The 10,912-nt window shown below is 45.5% G+C and overlaps 1 protein-coding gene across 1 annotated transcript in view; it reads left to right on the top strand.

Annotated features, from left to right (window-relative positions):
• The first annotated feature begins 595 nt into the window (after positions 1–595).
• The window catches only part of SLC24A3 (solute carrier family 24 (sodium/potassium/calcium exchanger), member 3), a 163,898-nt gene continuing 153,581 nt past the window's right edge, over positions 596–10,912 (top strand). Inside the window, exon 1 of the mRNA XM_014962393.1 lies at positions 596–737. The gene's annotated coding sequence lies outside the window, so the exon portion shown is untranslated. The remainder of the gene's footprint in view (positions 738–10,912) is intronic.

Below are 10,912 nucleotides of genomic sequence, written 5' to 3'. Positions count from 1 at the left end.
CCTCATTTAGCAGCAGAGTTTTGCTTAACAGCAGTGAAATGCCTACAGAACTAATAAGTTGAGGTTTTGGGTGGTTTTTGTTGTCGTGCGTGGTGGTTTGTGGGGTATTCACAAAGAAACCTACATAACTTGTGTTTCAAACGCTGTATTTCTGAGGCCTCATTTAGCAGCAGAGTTTTGCTGGTACTTAACAGCAGTGAAATGCCTACAGAACTAATAAGTTGAGGTTTTGGGTGGTTTTTGTGGGGGTTTTTTTTGTTTGATTGTTTGTGATCAGTTTTCAAATCAAAACGGTGGCTGGTACTCTGGTTTTAAACTGACTGAAGTTTAGAACTTCTGATGAAAGCATAGATGCTCTTCAAGTATGAAGCTTTGAAGTTCTAGAGGAATGAACCTGCCTCCTGATGGTTTTGGGACTAACTGGGATGTGGAACTAATGGCAGTGTACCTTCCCAGTGGGATTAGAAACATCCCTGTTTCTAACCCAAGGGACACTGGGTTTGAAATGCAAATGTTTTGGCTGCTTCAGGCATTCAGGAACAGAAGCAGGAGTTGCCTTTCCTGTGCAGTCTCATGTATCTACTGCTTTTTTCCCTTAGGTTATGATGCCCTGAGCTATTCCGTGGAAAGTAATGACAAATGGAGTGGGAGACAGCTCCTGCAAGCAAATGAGGAGAACACGACTGATGTCCCAGGGGGTGGGGGACAGCCCTACGTCAGAAATTGCACTGAACCAGGTAGGAATGAAAGTTGCTTCCAGCTCCTTGGTCTCACATGTGGCTTTCTTACCTTCAGATATCCGTATGGGTGTCATCTTCGTTGCCAAAAACTTCTACTTACTATAAAGCTGGTTGTTATCCTTGTATGGTGTGTACCAGATAGGTATTGCAAACTCTCTCAGCGACTAGGGTTAAGAAGAGGAGGACCTGCTGTCAGCTAGAGTACAAGACGATGTTTAATATATGCTAATAGCCAAGTGCTGAGATCATAAGAAGCAGCATGTCTTCTGTGGAGCTTGTGTAAACATTGCGTGCGGTTCTAGCAGGGGGGATGTACATAGTGACAGTGTGTGCTAGTAGGGTTATTATCTGAGGCATTACTAGGTAGTCATATATTTAGTACAAGTACTTCGCCAGCAGTGGATCCAAAGAAACCTAGTCTTCTGTAGCTTGAGGCTGAGTTGATCTAATGAGAAATAGAGTTCAGTTCATAAAGTTCTCAGGGAGGGACCTTAGCAGGGTCCTCCTCATCTCCTCGACTTCTGTTTTTATGGACCTCGTAGGAGCTTAACGTCATTGAAACTGCTGCTCTGTTATATTTTGTTGAAGTCGGTTGGCATATCTGAGAAGCTTTTCAGGGGAGAGGTGGGCACAAACACATCAGCTGTGTTCATTATGCTTCATGTGTCCCGCTTCCTCAGGGATCCACCTGCAGCCAGGATGATTGGGTTGGGGGTGGTATTTGACTGTAGGAGATGAGCTGATGTGCTTTTTGAAGTTGCCTTCCCTGAGCTGTTTGGGGCTTTTTGGCAATTTCTTGTCCTCGTTCTGAAAGCCCCCCTCTATTTAGAGGGGCAGTTTCCTCTCCCCTAGTTGAAAGGATAAATCACTTACAACCTTGTACAAAAAAACTTTCCGTGGGTGATAGAAAAAAGAACAAGGTGGGGAGTCTTCAATTTTCATCCAAATAATTGCATTGTTTTTATTTCTATCTAAATAGAAGTCGTCATAATATATCACTTAATATATTATATTAAAAGAGTAGGCTTTATAAGCTGTTTAGTCCTTTGGGGTTTTTTTATTATTTTTTTTTTCCACAGCAGGTCTTGGATGTGGTTTCCTCAAAGGGAGAGGAGGGGTGGGGAAAGGAAAGGTGTTTCTCCATTCTTCAGGACTTATGTAGGTTACTTGTCCCAGGAGAAATTCTAATAAATACAGTTCTTGCTGCACTTCTCTGCCTACAATTTTTCCCCCATGGTAATCCTTATTAACATTTCTGGACAGATGGATGATTATAGTCTTTTTAGACAGCAAAAACTAATATAAAAATTCTTCTTACTCAATTTTTCACTTGTTTGCCTGTCTCCCATATAGTGCGGATCCAATCTTAGCAGCCTCACATCAGCATCTGTAGTAGTCTTTTCCCCCCACCGCTCTTGGTACATCAGCACCTGCTCTCTCACCATCCTCAGATATTTCTGCTGCCTTCACCAAGTGCCCTATAGGAAATGGGTGGGATTTTATTTGTGGTGGGTGGGTTGTTGGTTGTTTTTTTTCCCCTCCCCCCTTTCCAGAAGATAAAATGGTAATTACCGAGTACATTGTGTAGCATTCAGGCCTTCTCTAAGTGCTCGCTTATACAGTGCTGCTCAAAGAAATTGAGGCAATTTGGCTAAAATTGTGATGTTGCCGAGCATAATTCACGTGTGGTGCATAACCTGACCCTCAGGCGTCTGTTGTTACTTGGGAATCAGCAGAGCTTAAACCTCCTTAGCATCCCCACGGGATGTGCACTTATGTGTATTTGGCCTTCAGGTGCTTCTCCTTCCCTTTGGTGATTATTGGTACGAATCATCACCTGAAAAGACAAATTTTCTTTTGCCTGCCTACTTCCAAAATTAAGTTGTATAAACACCTACAGCTAGGCAAAAAGCGAGCGTTTAAAAAAAAGCAGTTTTCCCCTCATCTGTTGGGGGAGGGAAATAAAATGCCTCATTTTGAAGTGTTTTGTGTTGTGTGTTTGTTTTTTTTTTGTAATGCTGGGCTTTTGTAGTCTGTTGGCAGTAAACACATTTTTACACACTAAAGGAAATATCTTCTTTTTTTTCTTTAACTGCACATGTATTTTCAGGCTCATTTGAAAGCCTGGCATGATTGCAAACTGCTATTTTTATTTTTCTAATGGTTTATCTAGTGGGCTATCTAATAGCATTTTATCATCAGAACTGCTCTAAGTAGTGGGATTTTTGCTCACTTTTCCTTTAAAACATACATTGTAGAAATATTAACGGGGTGAAACGGACAGGATCCAGTCCAAAGACCTTCTTTTTTTTTTTTTTTTTTTTTAGTTTTTTTTTTGTTGTTCCTTTTGTAATTTTTCACTTTGAAGCTGTTGCAATTGGATTGATGGTGTGCTCTTCTTGAGCAGTTACCTTTAAAAGGCACTGCTTGTTCTGTGCTGTGTAACCCTGATTCACTGAACCCCAGGGAATTTTTGAGCCCTGCTGTCTGGCACTTGGAAATAAATCCTGCCAGGCTCGATCTGGAGGATGGCTGCTTCTGTAGCAGCGGTGGCAAATAAGAGACTATATTTCCTTTTGAAAATCTGTTGAATATAGCTGATGGAATAATGATCTGGTAACCTTTTTTCTAGCTCCCTTGCCCTCTCAGCACTGATGGAGTTAGTTTGCCCTTGTGCCCATGCCTTGGTTTGGGTTCAGCTTGGAGGCAGAACAACAAAAAAAACCCCACTTTCCTTTCTAAAGAGGTCTTGTGTCTCCCCTTCCCTTATTTTCCAGTCCAGTAATCATACGTGCTTAGCCCATCCCTCTTGGATCCCTGATGGCTCTTCATAGGAGTATCTGACTGTGCTGTCATGCAGCAGATGTTCTTCTGGCCTCTCCTGCCATCCTCTTGTCTTTGTATCCACGTGAAGGATGTGTGGAACTAGAGATGGACAAAAAAATTGGACAGAGTTTTTATTCACAAAAAAAGTGATACTGTTTAAATAAAACACTTGTTGATATTTTTTTTTATTTTTTTTTTTTTGGCTGGGTTTGGCAAATAGTTTTAGCTAATTCAAAAGATGATGAGGAAAGAGTGAGAAATACTCGTGTTACCTCAGGCCAAAGTATCACTTAACCGCCTAGTCCTGTTTTTAGAAATATGACTCGCCTATTGAAAGCAAACAGAAAGGTTTAAGTGGATTTAATGTTGGGCTCAGGGTCAGGTCCATGTGCTACCAAATTCAGAGCTGGGTTTGCACTGGAGAAATTGGGAGAAACTTGCTGTTAACTCAGACTTGGTTTATCAGCTGTCAGGGAGGTGACAAGCTCAAAGGCTGCGTCAGGATGGGACGGGATGTGTCTAGAAATGGATGTTAGATGCTGCTGGCTTGTGGCATGCTGAGGTCCTGGTGCTACCCCTCATTAGCTCCTCACCAGACTGACATATGTTTCCTTTGACAAGCTGTCATCGTGTTCCTCCCCCGGTGTTACCGCTTCCCACGTGTGCTCCTGCCTCGGAAAAGGCTGCAAATAAAATAACAGCTCTGCTTAAGCGTGCCGTTTGAAAGTCATTATCAGTAATAGCAGGAAATACGTGATTACTGGCAGAAACTAAAAGATCTTCATATATTCATTTAAACCCTCAGGCACAAAAGTGTTTAATTTAAACAGCCAAAGAAGTTTTTACGCAATTATTTCTTACATTTCCTCCTCTTATTTCAAAAGCAACTTTCTCTTTTATCCATATTTCTCCAGTGAGTCATAGATTATGATAATGTAATTTGTAGCACTTGGCTATGAAGTAGGTAACTCTTCCAGACTGCTTGCTTACGGTCCTTACTGTTTCTTTAGAGCCCTTTTTTGTGTTGAACCACAAACCTCAACCCACAAAACCCAAACCCACCTCCCATGAATTTGTGCTTTCAGATCTCATTCCTGTTAAACACTTGCTCCCCTCTGTTTTGGGTACCCGGGCAGTGGGATTACCCCAAACCACCAGGGGTTTCTTGGGGAACAGTTTGGTGACCCAGCTATGCCTGGTGCGTGGCATGGCCCAAGGGTGGAAGGAGAGGAAGATGTGGTCTGTACCATCTTGTACTGTACTATGAGTGCACCCTCAGTAAGTTTGCAGATGACACCAAACTAGATGGGAGTGTTGATCTGCTTGAGGGTCAGAAAGCTCCACAGAGGACCTGGACAGGTTGGATCAATGGGCCAAAGCCAATGGGATGAGGTTCAATAAGGCCAAGTGCTGGGTCCAGCATTTCGGTCACAACAGCCCCAGGCAGAGCTACAGGCTGGGGGCAGAGTGGCTGGAGCTGCCCAGTAGAAAAGGACCTGGGGGTGTTGGTGGACAGCTGGCTGAACAGGAGCCAGCAGTGTGCCCAGGTGCCCAAGAAGGCCAAGAGCATCCTGGCCTGTGTCAGGAGCATCGTGGCCAGGAGGAGCAGGGCAGTGATGGTGCCTCTGTCCTGGGCACTGGTGAGGCCTGACCTTGAGGGCTGGGTTCAGTTCTGGGCCCCTGACTACAAGAAGGATATTGAGGTGCTGGAGCGTGTCCAGAGGAGAGCCACCAAGCTGGTGAGGGGTCTGGAGAGCAAGTCATAGGAGGAGAGGCTGAGGGAGCTGGGCATGTTTAGTTTGGAGAAGAGGAGGCTGAGGGGAGACCTCATTGCCCTCTACAACTCCCTGAGAGGAGGGTGTAGAGAGGTGGGGGTTGGCCTCTTCTCCCAAGGGAATAATGCCAGGAGCAGAGGAAATGGTCTGAAGTTGGGGCAGGGGAGGTTTAGATGAGATATTGGGAAGAATGACTTTGCTGAGAGGGTGGTCAGGCACTGGAAGAGCCTGCCCAGGGAGGTGGTGGAGTCACAATCCCTGGGAGGTATTTAAAAGATGTGTAGACGTGGCCCTTGAGGGCATGCTCTAGTGCCCAAGATTGTTGCATTGGGTTTTTTTGTTCGTGTGTGTATGGTTGGAGTTGATGATCTCAAATGACATTCAGGGAACATATGCAATGCACAAGACCAGTGTCTTTACCTATAAACGCATTGCTGGTGCTAGAAGAGGAGCTCTAGCACAAGCATCCCTGCCCTAAAGACGGTCTTTCATCAGAATAGAGATGGGAATGCTGGAGAAGTTAATGCATCCACACAGCTGTAAAACTCACTGCAGCGGGATGAAATTCAGGGCTTCTGATGTTCCTTGGTTTTCTCTGGGTTGTGTGTTGTCATCTTTTGGTTGATTGTCAATGTCATCTAGATAAAACTGCGCAGAAGATTACGGCAGTGGCAGAAGTGCCTAGCAGATCCTAAAATGGTAGCACAGCCTAAGATGGGCCCGTGTGCTAGAAACAAGATGTATTAAATAAAATAATCAAGCGTTGAAGTATTTTAATGAGTGCAGTTGCGAGATTCCAACTCATGTTCATGCTTCTGTGTGTCCACCAGCGGTTGGGGATATGCGTGTCTGGTCGGCAGAGTTCAAGTTATAGGACTGATACCCATTCTCATTAAGGCTGGAGAAGACACAGAAATTAATTGTGGGGTAAGATGTCCTCACCCTTTTAGCGGAGCCTTGGTCTTTGGGTGTGGAGGTCTTCTAGCCTCTTGGCCTTTGTACCTGGAGATACGGTGCCAGGCTTGGGCTCTTTCCTTTCTGAGCATCCTTCTGCTTTTCGCCTCTATAGGACACAAGGAGTGGCATCTTCACAGGCCTGGGTTTTGCTTGAGTGGAGTGGGCTTGTGGGTGGGAAATGGGAAGACAGAAAATGGAATTCCTTTGCGAAGGGGCTGGAAGCAGCTGCTGGCAGAGCGAGCAAGACTGCTCTTGCTCCACCACTGCCAACTTCAGGAAGGTCTTCTTCACAGGCTGACATAATACGCTATGTGAAGAGTGATTTTGTTTGTTTGGGTTTTTTTTCTCTTTTTTTTTTTTTTTCTCCTTTCTGAACGAAAATGCAATTAAAAAAAAAAAAAAGTCACCTTCCCTCAAGCAAAATTAATTTTTTCCTAGCAAAATGGAAAGTAAAAATTTGTTTATGCCTAGCAAGTTGCAAAACCTTGCCTTCACTTCTGGAAACATCAGAAAAATAAATTGCTGAAAGTTTAGTAACAAAGTGTCCTCAAGGAATATAAAAAAGGCGTTCTTCCCTCCTTCAATCATAACTGTTTTGTGAATTTGACAGAAATTTGCTCGAACTTCTGCTCCCACACTCTTGTCTCCTGTCTGTTGATTGCTCTCTTCCACCCTCCCCCACAAATAGAGAAGACTTGACAGAAGTTGGGAGCGTTGATCCCTCTTGAGTGAAGGCTGAGAGGGAAGAGGTGTGAGAACCATCCACCAGGTGCTGGTCTCTCCCACCGGATGGGAGGAGATTGCTTTCCCAATGGAAAGGGTCATCCACCCACCAAGGCAGGGTGGTGAGGCACTGGAAGAGGTTGCTCAGAGAAGCTGTGGCTGCCCCATCCCTGGAGGGGTTCAAGGCCAGGCTGGATGGGGCTTGGAGCAACCTGGTCTGGTGGGAGGTGTCCCTGCCCAGGGCAGGGGGGCTGGAACTCGATGACCTTTAAGGTCCCTTCCAACTCTAACCGTTCTATGATAATGTATTTGTGAGTGGCCCATGGTAAACATGGGTGAAAAGGAAAATCAGCATTTCCAACAAACCAAGCAGGCAGACTCAGCAAGGCAACTCTTCCAAACCCAATAGTTATCTCACTCACGTTTTCCCCTCAGCCGGGGATACAGACTGTAGGGGCACCCAGCCCAGTTAAAAAAGATATTTAGTTAAAAAGTGTGTGTGAGAGATGGAGCTTTGCCAGTGGTGGTGTTTGGCTCTTCAACCCTCACCTCCTGGGACCAGGGGACAGCATCGCAGCTCCAGCTCTTGTTCTCATCTAGAGAACATCTCTCCTTCCTGACTGTAGGAAAAAGATAACTCCATCCCAGCGCAAAGACCTGGAAGAAACAAGCTTGGTTTTTATTTCTGAGTTTTTAAACCCCAACGTTGCAGTTTTCTAATGCTTTAGGTGTGGAGCTGACAATGTCTTTTGGTGCTGCCTGGTGTGAGGAGCCTTCCAAGGCAACGGCATATCATTTGTGACCCCCTGCTCTCAAAGCACGAGACCTGGTGGTCCATTACTACAGATGGAAAGATGATGGAATGACTCGTTCTGGGCATCATCTCAAAGCATATGGAGGAAAAGAAAGCCATCAGAAGTAGTCAACACGGATTCACCAAGGGAAGTCGTATCTGACTAACCCGATAGCCTTCTGTGATGGCATGACTGGATGGATAGATGAGGGGAAGGTGGTGGATGTTGTCTACCTTGACTTCAGCAAGGCTTTTGACACGGTCTCCCACAGCATGCTCACAGATAAGCTTAGGAAGTGTGGCTTAGATGAATGGACAGTGAGGTGGCCTGAAAACTGGCTGAAAGACAGAGCTCAGAGGATCGTGATTAGTGGCACAGAATCAAGTTGGAGGTCTGTAAAACGTGGAGTTCCCCAGGGGTCAGGACTGGGTCCAGTCCTCTTCAATATATTCATCAATGACCTGGATGAAGGGACGGAAAGAATTTCTTCCTAATATCTAAGTCTCCCCTCTTCCAATTTAAAACCGTTACCCCTTGTCCTGTCACTCCACTCCCTGATAAAGAGTCCCTCCCCAGCTCTCCTGGAGCTCCCTTCAGATCTTGGAAGGCTGCTCCAAGGTCTCCCCGGAGCCTTCTCTTCTCCAGGCTGAACAACCTCAGCTCCCTCAGCCTGTCTTTGTAGGAGAAGGGCTCCAGCCCTCTGATCATCTTTGTGGCCCTTCTCTGGACCCATTCAACAGGGCCTTCCTGTGCTGAGGACTCCAGAGCTGGACACAGGACTCCAGGTGGGGTCTCACCAGAGCAGAGCAGAGGGGTAGAATCCCCTCCCTGGCCCTGCTGGCCACACTTCTCTTGATGCAGCCCAGGATGGGGTTGGCTTTCTGGGCTGCCAGCGCACACTGCCTGCTCATGGTGAGCTTCTCAGCCACCAACACCCCCAAGTCCTAAGTGCAGGCTGTTCCAGTGTTGATCTGAAAATGGGTGTGCCCAGCTCGCTCACCTGTAATTATCTTTTTTTGGGGGTGGGTTGGTTGGGTGTTTGGGTTGGTGTTTTTTTTGGCAGCTGGAGTGTGTGTGACCAGAGCCAAGTTCAGATTCAGGTGAAAGTGGGTCAGCAGAGACACGTGCACACAATGTCTTCCCTGTTTACAAGCCTCTTGTCCCGTGTTTCAGGTCAGACAGACCTTGTTGGACTCGGGGGGAGAGCACCACTTTACTTTGATCAGTGTTCTCATTGGAACATCTCAAGAAGTTGGTCTAGGAAAGTTGTAAGAAACTGCAGGGATTACATAAAGATAACTTGCAGGTGGTGGAATGTGTTCTGCTCTGCTGTTCATGCAGCTGTTTTTTTTGGAGGATATTTTCCACCTATCCGGTCTTTGGAATGATTTCTTGGGCTCCAAAAATTTTCTGCAAACTTTTGAATAACGTTTTTCTCTTCTCTCAGTGGAGTTAGGGTTTTTTTGTTTATTTGTTTTTGGTAGTTATTTTTTGTGTGTGTTCTGGTTTGTTTTGTTGTTTGTTTTTTTTTTAATCTTGCAATGAACTAGAATGAGTTTAGCCTTCCTGGTGGCAGTTCCAATGTCAGAGTGCCACCAAACGGGTGACATTGGAGGGAACGACCAGGGACTAGCAGACCCATGAACATTGCAGGGGAGAGATTATGCCAAGAAATGTTTTTAAACAGGGAGGAGCCATTTACATTGCAAGAGCTGGCCGAGGAAGTGGAAAATACGGCATCTCTTCCCCCCCTTCAGAAGGAGGAGGGTGTCTTTCTCAATAATACTCCCCTGTCACGTGGAGGACATTCAGCTGTGAGATGGTGGCCGGATGACTTTTAGTCATCTAAGGGGGCAAGAGCTCAGGTGTCGTGGAGTGAACACCAGTAAACAGGGGAGCAGATTCCTTAGCACCAGCCACCCCAAAGCAGGACCTGGTGTGTACTCACAACGTGACTTGACTGTACCTGGATCACACGCCAACGGGGAAGCTCAGAACAATTGCTTCGTGCTGGGCACTCAAAAACTCTGAACTGATCTCCAAAATCCTGCAGTTTCCTGGAAAACAAGGCCCTCTCTGCACACGCAGGAGGCCGGTAGCATTCTTCTTCTGCTGAAATTTTGCCAGTGTTTCCACGTGATTGCGTGTGCGACTCCAGGGGCTGAAGCTTTAGGGAGAAAAATAATTCAAGCTCTGTGATTAAAATCAAGAGGTGGCAGTGCTATTTCCCAGCTTATCCTCCGTGCGTTCTCTTACATTGATAAAGCAAAATAATTATAAAAGAGAGGGGTTCCAGGTGGCAAAACAACAAAGTAAAAGCCCAGTTCTGAAACCAGCATCACGTCTGTGGTTTGTAGGCAGAGGAAAGGTACTGGACTCCTGCGAGCCCATAGTGCCCTCGCCAGAAAGCTGTTGTGTATTTTTGCAGAATACATCATTGGATATGAATCAAACAGTTGTAATTAAACAACTACTTGTTCAAATAGAAAAGAATCTCGTTTAGACCCCTTGGCTCCTGGCTTATGAGTACTCAGCCTCCTGCATTGCAATGTGGCTGAGATGTGCACCCGTAGTCTGCAAAATCTCACCTACTGGGACTCATTTGCTTAATTGGTGATACTTGTGATTAGCATGTTCCTGTTCTAATTGTTGTTTCCAGTGGAAATTACTGTATTGTCATATGCTAGCTATGCAATAGGGGCCTTGCAGAGTGTTTATGGAAGACTTGTATGTCATGCTGGGTGTTGAGTGAAGAATGCCAAAGGATAATTGACTGTTGCTACCCAAGAAGCATGTTAATAGTCTTGAGAAACGATGACAAGAGGGGAAAAAAAAAAAAAAGAAGAAAAGGAATAATCCTGTAAGGAACAGGAAACAGATCTTAACCTGTACACCTGCTGCTATCAAAGACACACAGGGGGACATCATTTGAGAGCCAGTCAGAAGTGCAACCCAATTTGCTCTTCTTAGTATCCCATTTATCAAGTCAGTGTTTTGCTTTAGGCTGCCAGTGGGCTTTACTGACGAAACCTGAAATAGGGAATGCTGGCCATGGAATTGCTGGCCAGGGGAATTTAGCAGTAATAGTGGTAGCACA

Source organism: Calidris pugnax, unplaced genomic scaffold (genome assembly GCF_001431845.1).
Source record: "Calidris pugnax isolate Ruff unplaced genomic scaffold, ASM143184v1 scaffold147, whole genome shotgun sequence".
Lineage (NCBI taxonomy): Eukaryota > Metazoa > Chordata > Aves > Charadriiformes > Scolopacidae > Calidris > Calidris pugnax.
This window is presented reverse-complemented; position numbering and strand designations above follow the sequence as displayed.